A 14,958-nucleotide genomic window follows, 5' to 3' on the forward strand; every position below is an offset into this window, starting at 1 on the left:
ACTAGGAAACAGGTATTTACGGTGTTCTGCCATTTGCTTAAGGGGCATGAGTGAAGAGCACTTCAAAGTAGCAACTGTACTGAGTTTGTGGTATGGGTTGTCCCCCTCTCTCCCAAATACTAATCAGATACTAAAAATTCATGCTTGTTGGTTTCTGATGTAGGAAGTATGTTGAAAGTAATTTTGTGAGAGATTAAGAGTAAGCATTGGATTTGGTAAACTTCTGTATAGTTGAACTCCCTGATTCTTACAAAATATTCGTTTAATTTTTGCTCTTGGTCGTCATGAGAATTTACATGTTAAACCGTCATTCTTTCATATGCTTGACAAGCAGTAAACTAACTAAATATGCTAGCTTATGTAGTTACGTTATCTTCAGTTTTTCACTGTATCTGAAAACAGTCAACCACTTATGATTTGCTGCTGGAAATAACTAGAGCTTATCAATCATTAAACTGATTTTAATTAAAAGTAACCCATCAAGGCTCTTGTGGGAAAAGCTATTTTTCTTCATATTTGTTCACGGTAAACTCAGTGTTTGTACATGCTGGTGGAAATGCAGAGTTATGAAGTGTAGTGACGGAGGAGCGCTGCTACAGTAAAAATTCCCCACAATAAGGTGGACAGGTGGTGCATTAAAATGTTCTTTGCTTGGTTTCTGTAGTGAACTTGCTCACTACTTAAATGCTGTTGACATTAAAGATGCTGATAAAGTTACTGACATTTATAAAGTTACTGACATACTAAAGATGTTGGCAATAATTTGGAAATAGTATTGGAAAGCAGAGTCTAGGTTGAAACTTCTCTTGCACTGTATGTGAGAAAGCCGAATTGCAGAAGACTGAAACAATCAAGAACCTGGCAAACTTCTAAGACTGCAAACACTGGTGTTCTATTGTGACTGCCACTTGGTCTGTATTCCCCTAGTTTATGAAGAGGAAAGCTGGGACTGACTGGCCTCAGGCAGAAGAGCAAGTCTGTAGAACACTTGTGCATTTGCTCTATGAAAAGATGTGCGTGAATGACAGATGGCAGTAGAACAATTCAGGCAGTGGTGCTGGAGACTTGGTACTGAGTGCTGCGATTCCTCATGTGCTTGGTGACAGAAGGAGTTTGCAGAAAAGCAGTAGTGTAGAAGTTGATAACAGAACGTTTGATATACAACAGATTGGAGAAATACGGTTGAAGTACATTTTTCTTCAACTTCTGAAAACTTTAGACTTTGTCTAGGATTAATTGAAGAGTGCATAGAAATGGTAAGGGTGAAATCAGAACTGCTACTGAAATACGTTAATTCACTACTATTTGTCAACTTTCAATGGGAACTAAGAGCTGTTAATTAAATCCCTTCTGCCACCATCTTCAAAAATGTTTTGGATTCCGTATGTACCAATTGGGCACTGGCGGTTTTAATAGTGATTTGTTTACTGAGCAGTGTATTGATTGACTGGTGTATTGCTTTTTACAGGAAAGAACCAAGGCAGTTATAAAGCAGCATGGTAAATCTGTGCTTTATGTGAGTGTTGAATTCATGCCTCTACTAAAGAGTCTCCCAGTGAGGAATTCTCCTGTTTTTCCCTGCAGTCAGCCCATGCTGCTCCAGATGGTAGGGACACATGCCGGGGCTTAATAAACCATGCACTGTAAGTGAACTTGGGTTATAGAACTCCTCCACTGGCCCTTAAGATGAGCATCATTTTATTATATGAAGACAGTAGTGTTTTGTTGAGCAAAGTGGCCAGATTATTCTGGAGATCAGGATTACACTGATTAAATGATCCATGTTTTGTAATTGAGCAAATGATGTAGAAACAGAAGCACATTGCAACAGCCATGGCAGCTTTATGGAAGTGGTTGCAGAAGTACAGGGAATGATTATTCACGTTCAACTATTTGCATGCCCAGCAAGTAATTTTTTTCACTTTTTTCCTCCTTTTCCAAGACCAGTTTGCAGACACTGAAGAACTTCATGGATTTATTCAGAAACACGGGGGCTGCAGTGCCAGTCAAGAATTCAGTTAGCCAAGCAGAGCAAGTGAAGACACTAACTCTAAGTCAGTTTTGCTGGTATGTTTGGGTGGAAGCTTGGGTTTATGTCTAGAGCAGGGTTATTGGGAACTGGGCTTTTATTTTGGACTCTGGCACTGTATATTTGGCAAGAAGAAACAAACACATCTTACGGTGCCTTGGTTTGCCTTCATTTTGGGAGCACTGCTCTTCCTCATGCAAGTATGTAGTATGTAAATTAATATACAATGGAGATGGCTCTTCAGAAAAGAGCTACACCTATAAAGATGTCACAAAAAGCTACTTCTACATGGTAAACATACTGCCTGGGGGGCTGCCAGTCCTATCAAATACCCTCTCACTAAACAGCAGACCCACAGCTTGCTCAGGCACAATTTTCTCTTTGCAAGCTGGTATCTGTCAGGTTTTCAGATATTAGTGCTTCCTTGGGCTCCCCGTTGAGGATGGATTTAATAACTATGCTAAATTTGTTGTATCCTTGGAGTAAAAGGAGATTACCTGCTCGCTTGAGGCTTTTGAAGTTGTTCCATATTTTTGATAAGGTATCAACAAAGGCAAAAGTTTAAAGAAAAAAAATTAGATTCCAAGCCCTTTGACTTTTCAGTGTATGCCTAGCTGAATAGGAGTTAGGTGACCTCTCACCCTTTCTTGCAACATGCTTGCAGCAGCTATAGTAACTGCTTATTGTCAAAAAGTAATATTAGAAAGTATTTGATGTATTTTTAGATGGTCTGATGCAACTTAGACAAAGAAGAGCCAGTGCCATGTGACCTGCTTTCTCCAGACACTGGGAAATGTTGCACAAACTACATTTTCAGAAAATCAGATCTGACTTTGAGGCCATGTGAAGTTCGAAATGTCCAAGCGATGCAAATTATTTCCAGACATAGGTAAGTGAAGGCTTAAAATCTGAACAGATTGTCAGTGCCTTTGCACGCCAGGGCTAAAGTTTCATGAAAGGCCTATACCAAGCTTCCAAACCAGCAAGAGAGGCAGCCCTTGCCTTGCTTTACTTCCTCAAGTGCCAGCAGTAGTAGGTGATCTGAGAGGTCACCTAGATCAGCTTGGCTGGTTGTAAATGACTCTCTTTGGTTAGTTTTCAATAGGTTTTCAGCTCAGCTGACTGTTAAGGCTGACCATGCAGTTGTGCATGGTAACATGTGCTAAAAGCTTGGTCATTTCTCATCCTGACAGCTTGCTTTGGTTGGTTTGGCCAGCTTGTGAAACTCCATCCTGCACCTGGGTGGCAGTGTTTGAGCCTGCGGTCTCCCACAGGGAGCAGCTGCTTGCAGAGGAAGCTGTCTGTACAGGGTCTGCTTTGGTCGTCTTTGCCTTACCACCTGATAGATGGCCAGCTTTAAATGTGAAATAAATGGTAACCTTCCTTTAAAAGGAGAACATCTGCATTGAGTCCTTCTGTGTAGGCTTGGCAGCCATGGCTATCACACAAATGGGCCTTGCACATGGAGCTAGCCTTTTTTCATGCTGCTGCTGCTTGCTCTGCTTCTGAGGCTTCTCTTAGTGAAGCAATAGGGGGGAGCTTGCAGTGCTGCTGCCAGGGTCATACTGAGTTTGGGAAGAAGGGAAGGATTTACCATATTGATGCCTTGGGCAACCGATCTGGTCAGATTCCATAACTTGCAGCTTATTTTTAAACTTTTAATTGTGAAACAGGAGGTAAGTGCTGGCAAACTGGTGATGTGTAGGCAGTGCCTGCAGCATGGGCTGATGAGCTGAATGCTGCACGTGGCTTCAGTGTGCCATTACTGTAGCCACCCTCTGACCCAGCCATCCCTCTGCCCTGCAGCCACAGCACCTGAACGCAGCCTTCCCCTCGTGCCCATTTTGCATGACTCTTTACAAAGTGAAAAGTGATTTTTCTGGGGTAAGCTGTTGGACTTTCAATTCATGCTGCAGGTTCCTGTTCATTGAAAACCTCAGACAGTAAATAGCTTTCAGTGTGAACTTTCAGAAAAAATTGCCATCTCTGATGAGATCTTGTTTCAAACGGGTTTCTGACACTTGGTCTTTCAATCAAAAATAGCTGTGACTTGCTCACAGCATTTTTACAGTCTCAAGGGAATAATAATGCAACTAAAGGTTCTTCTCTGTTCATTTTAAAGCATTTGTACTGTTTCTGGGGTCTGAGTGACAGCTGTAATTAGTAATGGCTTGCATTTTTGCATGTTTCTGAAAGAAAGCAAGTAGGGATTAAAATAAAATTTTAAAAAAAGGAAAGTAACCCATATTAAAGGTCTTTAAGTCTCCCACAACCTGATTTCCTCAGCCTGACTGAAAGACCAGGACTTCTCAGCATCTGCTGCTGGACATTTGAGTATTTTGCTGAGACTTTTCTTTTGACACAGAAGAAATGTCAGTTTTCTGAAAAAATGGGGAATGTCTTACATATTCTAGCCTCTTCTACATCGCTTTTCTCCCTGCCTCATGGTTTCTGTGTTGTAAATTATTAACATTTGAACACAGCAATATTATAACCCTTATCTCTCCCGCCCTTTGAGTTGCAGAATTGTTTTCATTGGCAGTGTGCACTGAGAAAAATCACATTGGCCACTTCCAACTCTGAAATTGTAGTAGTTTTATCCCATTGCATGGTGATTTTCCAGCTCAGTTCTCCTGAAAACCTTAAAATGGATTTTCCATTAAAAAATATTCCATCTGTTCTTTTCTTTTAAAGGCTACAAGTCAAATTTGAAGGGATAATCTAGCTATTGTTTCTAGTGGTATGTGTTCTCTCCTGATGATGTTCTTAAATTATAGAAGATTTTTTTTACATATAGTGCAGGCTTGGTCACTGAGAACTTGTGACTTCTGTGAGCAGGATTGCTTGCTCTGTGGCAACAAGCAAAGGTATGTCATTGACATCTTAACTGGCAGAAACTTTCCTGTGTGTACACTTTCTGGTTTTAATCTGCAAAATACTCCGAATTTGCAGTAAACTGCAATAAGGCTTAGATGTCTTACACCAATGTTATCTCAGTGGCTCACAACCCTGTCATCAAGAATCCACACTAAGTGCATCTTCCTTTGTAACTGCTTTGTCGTCTTCCTCTCTCTGTGGTTGCTGTGAGTATTGCCTGAGAAGCAGCTGTTGAATTTGGGTGCCTGACATCACAGGACGTGTTAAAACTTTGAATCTTTTAGGGCCTCCTTGGTTTTTAATTCCTTGGGATGACCAGTATTTGACAGGAAAGAGCAGACGAACAAGTAGCCATTCAGAACAAGACTTCACTTGCCTCGAATAAACATGAGACATTCTTTTTGGTATTACTTTCCCTGAGCCTTTAATTCGTGTTAGATTTTTGTATGATGTGTGCCTTGATTAAATTTTTGCCCTTCTGTGTTAGCTTAGATAAGCCAAGATGAGAGAGGTGATGAAATAATTATCTTTAATTAGTGTTAACCTTCTAAACAGTCACATGGAAAATAGCTGTTGGAAGTATTAGTGCATTGTTTTTATTGTGCAGGTAGACAAGCTTTAACAGTTGTTACTACTGCAGTTAAGTAATCCTGTTATAGCAAAAATGTGGTTTTTATGCTCAGAACATCTCCCTAATTTGGTAAAAGCTAAAACAAATGGCAGATTAAAGTACTTTTTTTTCTGCTCCACTCCCCCTCAAGCAGCTTCCTGCTGTATTTACTATTAATTTACTATGCATTATTCTATCAAGAAACATTGTGTTTAATTCTATATCCTTGAACATGATTTTTTTTGTCAGTATTTCTGGTCAAAATAGAATTGTACTACAGTTGCTTATCCAGATGACTCTTAAGCAATACATCTTAAAAGACCTTTCTTACCTTAGGGTAAACTTCTATTCAAGGACCAAATACTTTTATTGGTACTACCAAACTTCTAGCTAAAAAAAAAAAAAGACTAGCGTGTACTTACCAGTTATTGTAAAAAGCCATAATGTAAGCAGCAAATATTGCTAGATCCCTTGCAAAACAATCTTGGTTGTTTGAAATAAAGTACCAGCCTTTTTTAGCAAACTTAGGATATTCATCTGACTGACTTTTAAGTCATAAGCCTGAACAATTTTCAGACTGTATTCTCATTGAGATGAGGAAATAGCTGGGCAGGGCTTCCAAAGTGCTCTGACTCACCGCACTTCACACAATCCCAATCATGTGATTTAGCAAGGCATAAATAAGCCTGTTTTGTATAGGCCTAATTACACCTAGTGAAGCAATGTCCTTTTGCTGGAGCAGGGAGTTGCCACACTCTGTTGTGAAGTCAGAACATTGCTAGGAGGAGAACGGGATGGTTCAAGCAGGGCCATGAAGCTCATTAGAGAAGCGGAAGGAGCATGTGTCACTATAAATGTTCTCTCCATGTGTACGCTTCTATGTGATTTAGTGGTGGGCTTTGTCTGTGACAGTAAGACTGAATGATTCCCCGTTTGCCATCACTACTGACCTAATAAATGACATGGTCAAGACTAGCATGTGTCTGGCTTTTGTTTTCATACTTACTAGTGAAAGAAATGAACTAATGGGGGGAAAAAAAGGTTGCAACGCTACTTTCCTGGAGTAACTAGTGACTTGTATTCAGCATGGAGATCTGTACAGTGGCACCGGTGGCACTGCTGCTTTTACTCACTCAGTTTATCTGTGATATGGTGTCTATATGGCAACATTTGCTGGCTTCATAACTCCCTCAGTCCATAGAGTTCAACATCACTCCTGAAAAGTGGGAATTGTAGGTATGCTTCCATGAATAAGGGGTATAGCACAGGCTGATATCCTTTATCCTGATATATTCAGTGAGCTGGTGCAGCTGCAGTTTGTGGGATATCTTCCACCATTAGTGGAAGCCAATGCCATTCCAGTCACTATTGGACTAATGCTTGTATCTCCAGGATTGTCTGGTTAAACACCTGGTTGAGGAGAATGCAATGTGCAATTAACATTGCATCATCATATTGTGTAATACACCTTACTGGATGCTAATTCCTTGTTACAGTGCTTTCTGTAAAAAATACAGGGTAAAAGATGGTTCTTCCCTGGAGAGGTTATAATTTAAGGTATAGTCAAGCTAATACCAACTAGTTTTCAGCAATTTAAAAAGTTAGTGCAGGGCTCACGGCTTCCTTGCAGGGAAAAAGAGCAATAGTGTCCTAGCTCAAGAGGACACGGATAACAGGGTCCATCTAACACATATTCCCTCTGGAATAGAGGTAGAGTTGTTGAACAATCCCCATTCCGTAAAAATTGCTTTGAGGTGTTTTTCATTCTGGCCAAGTGAATCATTCTTGTTTACTGGTCAGCTGTAATTTTCACAGCCTGCTCTGCTAAATGGCATTTTTACTAAACAAATTTCTTGATCAAAGACTTCAGTTATAAAGACCACTTTGAACTCATCTTAAGAAGCTCGCTCACTCACTGCTTTCTAGTATTTGAAGCCCTTTGCCTATTGCATAAATTACAAGCTGAAGGAACTCCCCTTGGTCTCACACCTGAGTTACCTTGGAATTCACTCCAGTCATCTTTTCTAGCCCCTAATTTGTTAATTACCTGGGTAGTGCCACAGTCATGAAGCTATGAATCCACCCACCAGATTTTCTCCTGTATTCTCAGATTGCTTTCTAGTAGCCTTATCCTTTATTATTTAAGCACTCTACCTGACATGTATGTTCCCTTGTTGCCATATGACATAAAATTCTGGCTTAGTGTTAGCTTGATTCCTTTATTCATCCAAGAGATAGGATTCTCTTCATTATTACTAAGGTGCCCGGCTTTTTGCAAACTATGGGAGGGGATGTTTGCTCATCAGTTTTCTCAATGTTAAGCACTCGCTTTCCTTTGGGGAAACAAGTCAAAACTTTTCTTTCTGGCTCTTCAACAAAGGAATCATCATCTTACAAAAGTAAGAATGAAGGAGAGAGGCTGCACTGTTTTCGCTTCAGTTTCAAGATTGTTTTTCTCTTCCTTACCCTTCAAAGGAGAGCTTAAGTCTGTATTTGGGCACCGTTCTTATCTTTTGATGGCTAGTTCAGGCATGAGTTGTCTATCCAGTGCAGTTATGCTTTGCTACAATTTATGCAAAACTTATTTTGTATCATTTATATAAAAAAATATTTATTTTAACTCTGTCCAATAAAGAGAATAAGGAATTTGGTGCCAATTATGAGATTGCTGTATAGAGATGTGGGGAACAGTGGCATGGGGAGGAAAGAAGCTTTCAAGGAGTGCAAAAGGCAATATGAAAGAGGGAGGTAGGCCTGTGTGCTGCAGTGATAATGCTGGAGGGAAGAGAAAAGGGGATCTGCAAAATAGCTAAATGCCAAAGGTGATGCGTAACTGGCATTGCTGCATGGGGGGATTATGCCAGCTGAGGTGTGCTTCAAGGGAAGAGAATTCCTCTTTCTGTTACTGCCTTCCCCATCGCTGTTTTTGTCTTGGACGAGGAGGGGTGCTCTTTGGACTCCATGCCTCTGGAGTCTGCGTGCTTGGGCTCTGCTCTCACCTCTCACAGGTACTCCTGGCACTGGCTGGGTGTTTGCGGAGGGTAAGTGGAGGCCAGGAAGGACAGTTCCTTCCCGTTGCCAGAAGCCCTTTTCCACAAAATGATCATGGACCACTTTTTTATTCTATGTTAGTTTCTAATAATAAATGGATAACAATTGTATCACTTTCCAAGCTTATTCCAGTATCCTCCCCTCTCTCTATCTATAGAGAGTTTTCTCTAGTATCATATGTGTTACTTGGCAATCAGGGAAGGTGAGTTATATCTGGAAAAAAAACATTAAGCATCAACAAAACCCCACCTTTTTCAGCCTTTCTCTGCTTTATGTTTGCCTGTATTGTGGCAGGCTGGAGGGAAGGTGCCAGTGCTGGAACCAGGCCATGTGCATAGCTGCACAGAACAGTCACTTACGGCTCCTTTTTTTAGAACTCTTTTAAAAAGCTATCAATTCCAGAAAAATAGTTTCTAACACAAAAATATCCTCACGTGAACGTGATCTTCAGAAAGCAAATTAAATGGATTTTAACTGTCTTCCCTAGTGAATTTATGGTGCGGGGAATTTCGTGTCAGTTCAGCTGACTGCTTCATTTTTCAAAGTATTTCACTATGGGTTTTACATTTTCAGTTAAGCTGTTGCTATTTAAAAAGATGACTTCCATGTCATTTGCAAAGCATGTAGAAGATGGAGGCAATTCAGCATTTTGACACTGTTAATTATCTGATGGCCTGTCATGAAAGTAGGCTGTAATTAAATGATATGGTAATTTTGGTCATGCTACTTTTCAATCTATTTTTATGTCCTAGCATAATAATTCAGATGGTGACATCATGCCAGTATGTGTGCTTCTCCTTCCTCAGTGCCTACTCGAGAATTGATGTCCATGTTGTTCAAAATAGCTGTAAGAAAATCAGTCCCAATGAGATCTTGGTGAAAGAGGAAATAGAAGTTTAAAAAATAAATAAATAAATCCTGTCACGGGCCTGTCATCCTGTTGGGGTCTGTGAAGATGACGTGCGATGTGTGACAAACTACACTTCCTGTAAGAAATACTCACACGTTCGGAGATCAGCATGGTTCTTTGTGCAGTCTGACTGGGTTTATGGCTGGAGAAAACAAAGGTAATTTTGATGGCTGTATAGCCTGTGTCATATTTGCTCTGGGATATTGCTGAAGATTTGAGTATGATTGTAGCTGGATTTGGCCCAATGTACTTTTGATTAACGAAGATTATGCTGGCTTGAACTAGAGGGGTTGGTATTGAAATGGGAGTGCTTTTACTGGGTAAGCAAACAGTTCTACAGGGGTATTCCGGGATAGACACATCCCTAATGCAGCCTGACAGCATTACTGTTCAGAGATGAGTGGGATTTGCCAGAAGCTGGTAATGCCCGCTGCATTTTGAGCCAGGTTCTTTTGATGTCCATTTTCTGATGTCTTGCCCTGGGGAAAGCTGCAGTCTATTCATCTCTTAAATCCTTTAATAACATCCCTTGTGCCAGGAACATCATAATGCTGAACGCTCTGACTGTGAAGTTACTGTGAGTACGCTGAGGATCCTTGCTTGGTGTGTGATGAAATGATCTTTAGGGAATAAGTGAAACAAAAGCGCGTGTAGGATATCCTTTAATTCAATGAAGAATGTGGGTGGAGAAGCAATTGAAATGAACAAGATGCTTTGGATTTTTAATGCCTTGAATACTTTAGGGTGTACTTATACAAATTTTTGTGTATGAACAGTTTCACTGCTCAAAGAACTAATGATGGACAGGGGGAGTCCATGTTTTTTTAACCATCTCCTTCACTACCTGCCTTCCATCGTGCTTTTCCCCTGAGTTATGGGCACCATATTCCCATGGCAGTTCTGAAAGGGGAGAATTAACCTTCTGAAGGAGTCTAGACCTACATGCTGCTGACTAACAAGCCCCCTGCTGCTAAGGGAATGTGTAGTAGCTGCCTTTTCTCTGCTGTGTCCTCAGCAGGGGCAGTCATTTGTGACTTTCTCTTAAAGCAGTCACCAGTTGCCTCTTTCAAGCATGGCTGAAATTGAGAGACATATTCTTAAATTGTTCAAGAGGAGAGGAAGATGAACCTCCATCTGCAGCACAGTTGTGCAAGCTTTTCTTCTTTAAAAGGCTTAGCTTAAAAAATGCATAAATGGTGATGGTTCTGATGCCCACTGTGCACTCTGTCATGAATCTGGCAGAAAGGAGAAGTATGGTGGAAAAGATAAACATGCCAACAGCAAATTATCCAAGACAATGTTGCAAAAGTTGTCTGCCAGATTCCTTCAAAAATTAAATCCCTTTTGCGGGAGTTTGTCTTCAAATCATGCCTTCAAATATTTAATAACAAGAAATCATGAGCCAGAACTTGAGAGTCATGCATATCCATGCATAGAAGCTATTCATTTATCTCTAGTGCAACAAAAAAGGGAAATGCTTAAGATAACAATGAGCCAACTGCATCTACCACTTCCTCTCAAGTAAGCTTCTGTTCTTTTCCTTTGTAAAGAAAACCTGGCTCTTCATTTGAATCCAGAAAGACCTAAAGGATAAATTCTTAAGTATGTATTAGATTAAATCCTGCTCATAAACTTTGAAAGAAAAAAGAAAGTTCTATATCAAGGTTTATACTTTGGTTAACTTGCACCCTTCAAGCAAAAAAAATCAAAACTCATCAAAATATGTAGCTGCATGCTCAGCTTTGGCCGTAGCCTTTAGCTTGTCAATAAGGATACAGCTGAGGATCTAGAAGCTGAAAATGTTGTATAAAGATGCAGGAAAACTTGTGATTTGAAGAGAAATCGAAATTTTCAAAATTTTTGCAGAAACAAAGAGCTATCAGAAGGAACATTCTGGAAATAAACAGAAAAGAAGTTTATGTAGAGAAAGTTAAATTGATTCCCATATGAAAACACAGGGCATTAACTTAAATTGACCAATAGAGCATGTAGAGTTGATTAAAAAAAATACTTTCAAAGTACCGCAATTAGTGCATGGTACTCGCTGCTACAAGATATCACACAGATTAAAACAGGATTTGAAAAGGATTAGATCTTTTTCTGAAAAAAATGTTTTCATTCATATTTGATAAGTCCAACAATGAATTGATGTAATTTGTATACCAAGCTTGTAAGAAAAACCCAGATGAGTTTTTTGGTCAGAATATATAGTGATGTTGGAAAAAACAAAAGGAAAGACTCATGTCAAAAGATGTCAGGTCAACATTCTTAATACTGGGTTATTTTTCAGTTTGGGATTTTTTGTTTTGAAATATTTTGTAGCTATATGTAATTAAAATTGAGTCAATTTCAAGCTGTATATACATTTTTTCTAAAACTGCACTGTCCTTAGAATTTTCCTTGCATCTAAAGTGTTGACATTTGAGGGATTGGGTTTCTGTTCACAAAAACAATCATTCAAAAATCCCCCACAAAACATCCTCTGTGCTACTGTTCTGCTGGTGGAATTCCTTTCTGAAGCGTCTGATGTAGTTTGTCCTCAGCTAGCATACTGAGTAAGCCTTGCGTCTCCCAGTGAGTGCGTCGAGCCCAGGCTACATTCACTGAAGCCCACACAAATGCTTGAAACTGTTTTCATGTAGACCTACTTTAGGAGCTTGTGAGCTAGTCCAGTTTTGGAGATTCTACGTTAAAAAATCACCGGCTCCTCACCACTGTGCTTCCTGTTGGCCATGAAGCATGGTATGTTTGTTGCACATATGGAAAAGTGTATATGGCTTTTTAGAGTAGTTTATCAACAACTCAGAATGTGCTTTCTGGAAGCTGTGTGATGCACTGGTTTATCCTCCATGGTTCATCCTCCATCAATATCCCACAGTTAAGGCAATTTCTAGACCAACCGGGCATGAATTATAACCTCTATCTGAACAGTGAGAGTCTCAATTCTCCTGCTGTCCACCATCCTTTGGCCCAGCTCCAACATTGTTCCTGGAGTACTATCATCTTTGAAAGATGGAAGGTTATATAATTGAGGAAATTAAATAATGCTATAGTCAAGATAGATGGGATATGAAGTACAATCTAGAGTTCTTGTCCAAAATCTTAAATGTATTTTTGAGTGATATGGAACAGGTTGTCTGAGGGAACTAACAGGTTTCAACTCTTTGTAAAGGTCTTCAAACGGGAAACACATATTTCTCTGCATTTGAGGAAGATGAAATTAATCTTTCAAACTCTGTCCATTTTTGAATCTCAAGGGTCCTTTGTTTCGGTGAACCAGAAAGCACATATTTAGGCGATGCCATCATATCTTCCAAATGAAATTTTTTCATGTCATCATCATCATAACACTTCTCATTGGAGACTCTCAGAGCGGTTTTTCAGACCTTGATGTGGCCTCGTACAGCAGTTACTCATGCTGTCCATACAAGTAGTTCTACTGTACACACAAGGGAAGAGGATCAGGTGGGTTAAGTGTCACTCAGCAAGTCAGCTACAAAGTCGAACAAGAACCTGTTTCTCCCGATTCAAAATCCTGGCTTTTTTTTTTTTTTTTTTTTTTTTTGTTGTTGTTGTTACTAAGCACAAACATGTTCATTGGGAACATGGTCATGAATACCCAAACCCCGTGGGTATTCATTAAAGGCATTTCCAGCTTCTGGCCAGACCAGGAATATAATCAGAAAGGTTCTTAAGCTTTTCCGGGGCTTTCAAATAGAGATTAATAGCAAAATAAACAATGAGAATGAAATGATCCAAATATTTATTGTTTCCTCATTAAAAGGGACTACTAAATCCTTTAATTTGACTTCTTGCTTAGCAGAGGCTTACAAATAATCCAAGTATCCCATCTCAGTCTCAATTACAGAGTCCAAATAATAGCCCTCAAGAAGCTGGTATGAATACTGGAAAAATAAATCCTGTTTGCACAGGGATTTGTCTCTTCACTCTCTTCTTATCTATTCCTTGCACTAACACTAGTCCTGCCACATCCACGATGATCCTCTCTACAACAATGACCTCAGCATCCTCCAAATTCACTGTGACACTCCGAGGCCACGCCAGCATACGCTGGGCGTAAGTAACGTGGTGGGGTGTGTGTGCTGTCTGAGCAGCCTGAGCACACGCTGGTTATTAACAAGCAGGCTGCTGCCACGCTGAATATGTAACAGTTCAACTTGCTTCAGCTCACCCTTTATGCCTGCCTGTGGATTGCCACAAAACTTGTATGAACTTAATTTCCTTTGAGACTTATTTTTTCAGCTGGGGCAGAAATTGGCCAAGAGATCCTAAAGATATGCAGAGAGAGCAAAAGAGAAAGACAAACAATTTAATTAAATGTGTTGTTTCCTTATGCAGCCTAGGCTAATAAACTAAAATGGGTGCCAGAGGGAGAGAAAAGAAAAAAAAATCAAGATGTAATTAAAGTCCAAAACCCTTGCTTAAGCTCTCACAGAAGTTTAACACAGATACAGAGACAGATCTTTTAAAGCCTCAGGGCCAGTGTCAGAAATATGGAGAGAAAATTGATGGATGTTTCAAGATGTAGCCAGCATAACTAGTAAACCAGTTATGTTCCCTTTTAAATGTATAACGTATGAGAGTGTACTTTTGGAAAGGATTAAAATGTCATCTTTATTTCTCCTAAGAATACACAGCATTTTAAAAATTTAAACAGGACAAGATAAGGATAGAGTGACTCTAAAATGACCCATACACTTGAGATGGTGATAGAGCAGGTCTTTTTCTTTTCTAGAGATTAAATCACATCTGGTGGAAAATGCATCATAGGTTAATTAAGTGCCCGAGTATTAGTGGCTTTATTGCATGACTCACTAAGTACTGAGTTAACCTTAATATAGCCTTCTGAGGATGTTTAGCCAAGCATTTTTATTGATTCAGATTGTTCTGGTGCAGGTAGTACTTGAGCGTAATGGATGAACCCTGCATAAAATTTAGGAAATTAAAGATTCAAGGCTGGTGATGTAATAAAGGTGTATTAAGGCAGATGCGGAAGGAGCTGGGCTATATCATTCAGCCACTAGAGGGCAAAATCATTACATTGTAATCTTCACTGAAGGTCTCTTGGTGTCTTCGGATGGGTGTAATCAGGAGATGGTTTTTACAGTAGAAACTAGATAAGGGGTCATTAAACATTCCATTAGCGGTGGTCATTGTAATGAATATTTACAATATTGTTTTTGTCAGAGTGGTATGCAAGCAGTTACTAGCAACTTTATGGGGAAAAAAGAATCTATTCTTCCACAAAACTGAATAAAACCATCAGTCATCCAAGAAGTTTGGACCCTTAGGATCACAGCACAGGCCTTCCCCACTTACGTGTATCAGTCAGAGGCTGAGTATGTGGATCGGGAACTACACTGGGAAAGTAATCAACATTTGCTGTGAAGTTTCCTGATTGTTTGATGATACAAGTTCAGCCCAGGAGCCTCCTGAATCTGTGTCAGATTCTGGAAGGGT

General features: G+C 39.8%; 1 protein-coding gene across 1 annotated transcript in view; it reads left to right on the forward strand.

The window, feature by feature from the left end:
* Window positions 1-714: 714 nt before the first annotated feature.
* The window catches only part of ZFYVE9 (zinc finger FYVE-type containing 9), a 78,061-nt gene continuing 63,817 nt past the window's right edge, over window positions 715-14,958 (forward strand). The window contains exon 1 of the mRNA XM_084528416.1: window positions 715-2,918. The gene's annotated coding sequence lies outside the window, so the exon portion shown is untranslated. The remainder of the gene's footprint in view (window positions 2,919-14,958) is intronic.

Source organism: Aythya ferina (genome assembly GCF_964211825.1).
Source record: "Aythya ferina genome assembly, chromosome: 8".
NCBI classification, from domain to species: domain Eukaryota; kingdom Metazoa; phylum Chordata; class Aves; order Anseriformes; family Anatidae; genus Aythya; species Aythya ferina.